Source organism: Tupaia chinensis, unplaced genomic scaffold (genome assembly GCF_000334495.1).
Source record: "Tupaia chinensis unplaced genomic scaffold, TupChi_1.0 Scaffold000515_1, whole genome shotgun sequence".
NCBI classification, from domain to species: Eukaryota; Metazoa; Chordata; class Mammalia; order Scandentia; family Tupaiidae; genus Tupaia; species Tupaia belangeri.
Genome location: NW_006160028.1, coordinates 6380699 through 6384180, shown reverse-complemented (window position 1 = coordinate 6384180; position 3482 = coordinate 6380699). Strand labels below are relative to the sequence as shown.

At 49.9% G+C, this 3482-nt stretch overlaps 1 pseudogene; it reads right to left on the bottom strand.

Annotated features, from left to right (window-relative positions):
• Nucleotides 1-1375: 1375 nt before the first annotated feature.
• Nucleotides 1376-2254, bottom strand: LOC106735760 (peptidyl-prolyl cis-trans isomerase-like 3 pseudogene; annotated as a pseudogene).
• Nucleotides 2255-3482: the final 1228 nt, after the last annotated feature.

Below are 3482 nucleotides of genomic sequence, written 5' to 3'. Positions count from 1 at the left end.
ACAGCAAGTTGTGAAACGTTTGTACCTTTGTCTCTCTGGGAGAGTCGAACCACAACTCTGGGCAGGCTGACCCTCCAAGGGAGTGTGTTTTAGGAGCCGGATGGCTGAGCAGCGGGAGGTAGATCCTTACAGCCCTCTGTGAGGTAGATCATTGTTCACAGCCAGAGACCTCCCTGAGAACCTGGGCACGGTGTGCCCACGATCCGGGCTGGCTGGGCTAGGGGCGGGGGGCTGCTCACGACCCTGTCGGAGGAGTCTGTAGTTCTGTCCTCCTCTCAGTCTCGTTCACTCATGGAGTAAATAAGCTTTAAAAGCTTTGAAAGCTAGCCTTGCACAGTGGAAAGCTTTTGAACAGAAGTCCCAATACTAAATTGCTGCCGGATGCACTGCATTTTACTTCACACGATGAGGGGACACAGGCAGAATACACCTGTTGTGCCCCAGTCACGAAGCTCCCAAAAGACCACCAGGGAGCCGTTCCGATGCAAGCACGTGAGGGTCGCTTTTATTCAGGCTCGAGCCAGGACTCCCAGTCTCACCGGCACAGCAGGTCAGAGTTGAGGCACCAATTCTCAGCAAGGTGGGTGTAACAAAATGGAGTCACCCCGAAAGAAATGGAGTCACTCTGGCCCTTCACAGCCAGGGCCCCAACAGTCTCATGACAGAACTGAATTACTCAGGGCCACAGACCGCCTGACCGGGAGCTGACTACCTGGAGCAGCGCCACCACAGGTGCTCAAGTGACACCTGGCACTCACAGCCAGCCTGAGAAGATGCTTCCTGGGTTCCGGGGCCATGTGGGAGGTGGGAGGACATACAGAACCTTCGCCTCTCCCGTTTCTCCAGACTGGGCTGGTCTAGTAGGTGTTCTGTGTAGGAAAAGAACCGCCCACGTGTGAGCTCGCGCACACACGCTCTGGACACACCTCCGGTGTTGGTCCTAAACATGCTGCATGTGCCCTCGGGTTCCATCCTGGACTCCATCCCTTATCTGACTCCTCTCTCTCTCTCTCTCTCTCTCTCTTTTTTTTTTTTTTTAACAATATTTAAAAATGCCTGCATGTAATAGAGGCTCAGCATTAAAAACGAAGGTAACAGAAGTGAAACAGTTTTTCTATTAAAATTAAAGAAATGTATTGGGTAAGAGTTGTGACAACAATACACCCTAGGGGGCACAAGCTGCTGGGCTCACCTCTGTGCCGCCATCTCACAGACCTGAGTCACGGCCAGGCAGAAGGATGGCACGGTCTCTGTCACCACGGAAGCTGGCCCAGCTACAGCAAGGTGTTTCAGCAGCCCACCTGCTCGTCCAGGTCTATCCTGGCTATCCAGGAAACGGGGCGGCTGGATAGTTACATCCTTAATGAGAACATCCTCATCTCCTGGTAACTTCTCCAGTTCCTCCAGGTTCTCCGCCCTCCACCATGTTTCCAAATACCGTGTCTTTCACGTCCAGATGTGGCCATTTGCCATCGGCCATGAAGACCTGAGATCCACTGGCGTTTGGCCATTACTAGCGTTAGGCCAAGTTAGCATAATCACCGCCATGTTGTGGAATGCTGGGCCGAGTTAGCTTAATTGCTCCACTGTTAAGTCTTCAAGGATGGAGCCCACTTTGTTAGGGCCTCAAGGACGGAAACCAGGAGTCTGGGAACTCTCAGATAGGTGGAAAACGGGAGGGCCCAGCACCTCTGAGGCAAGGTTATCCAGACCCTTAACTGAGAGCCCTTATCTAGACCTGAGCAGGTGGTGATAGCTGGACCCTCGCTTCTCATAGCCCACTCCTTTGTGTGTGTTACATTCTAAGGAACATCTTGAACTATAAAAGATCCCTTTATCTTAGGTACGGAGTCCTTGTGAAGGCCTGCTGTGACGGGCAGAAACTTGGACCCCAGCTAGCTGGAAAATAAAAGCCTCTTTTGCAGTTGCATTGTTGTTGTCTTTTCTGTGTCTCCAACAGTTAGACCAATCTCTGGACCCTTACACTAGCCATCGATACAACACCCCTAACGTTATGTTTGAGATACGCCCAGTATTCAGCCTCCAACTTCTTGCCCCAGATACTGTTCCCTCCTCTTCTAGTACCTGTTGGATCTCTTTTGAACCATGAAACCCTTGATGTGTCTATGAACTGTACAGCCATGCAGTCATTCCTGGTACAAAGAACCAAGACATGTCCACACCTTCTGGGTGTCCTCTGCCAGAAGGGTTCCATTTGAATATCACCTACATCAGTATGCGAGGTCCCAGACATTCTTCTGGACTTGTTAAGGTGTTGCTGAAGGAGCGAGTAAGGTGGGGTGTTCACAATAAGTGATATTCATTAAGAATGGAAGGCAGGGTGCGGGATAAGCAAGGCCAGCAAGTGAAAACCAGGTTCTGGGACAGTGATGCAGAGGGGAAAGGAGCTAGCAGACTGGCAAACTACATAAGGAGCTTTTCATGATGGAGGTAAGTGCCCAGCTGGCCCGGGGTCAGAGAAGCCGAGGGAGGATCCAGGAGGCTGTGGCAGTAGCAGGTCTGGCCATGCTTCATGCCAACGAGGGGCAGGAACAGAAAAAGTACCGCGTGTGTGTGCTACAAAACTGCTACTTCTCCACTTTCACCCTCAAACCTCACACGAGAACTCCTCTTTTGGATCACTTCAACCAAAAACATGCAGCAAGGGAAGTTCTGGAGAACATGGTTCAGCCTAGCCAAGTTGACACATTACAAAGCCACTGTAGTGGCCGCTCGGTATTTACTGAGTGAATGCTTCCAGGAATGAGTGAATGAATGAATGAATGAACGAATGATCGAGGCAGCAGCAAGAGCCATCTGCTCCACTAGAATGGACACTCCATGATGAGCGAGACTCTTGTCTGTTTCCTTCATTGCTGTATCTGTGCTGAGAATGGGTGTGGCATCAGCAGGTGCTTAATAAGATTTTTATAGGATAAATATTGAATGGGAGGCCTCTGTGAAGTCATTAGAAGACACAAGTGAATGGAAACTTTCCTTTTGTACAAGTTTTGGGAATCTCAGTGAGGGGGATCATTTTAAATATTTGATATAAAAGGATATAAAATAAAATAATGGAAAAACCATATTTCTTTCTCTCATGTTATACCTCAGGGATGCAAAATATAAAACTGTTGTACTGACAACAGAGTAAAAAAATCATTATTACTGACTTTTTTTTGGAGAGGTTTTTGCTATAGGATGCGTGTGCTCACCAGACAGAGAGAGACAGAGAGACAGAAAGCGAGAAATCACCCCCCGGGGGGATGGCCACGCTGTAATCCCTTCTCCTCCATTCTCTCAGGATCTTGGGTACACACGCACACGTGCTCGGCGTGAGTTTTAAGCCACCGGGTCCGGGACGCGAACCGTGGTCGACTACATGGGAGTCCAGCGACATAGCCATTACGCTAACTGCTGGTTCCCCTTCTGACTTAGTTAGCGTAATGGCTATGTCGCTGGACTCCCACCTAGTCGACCGC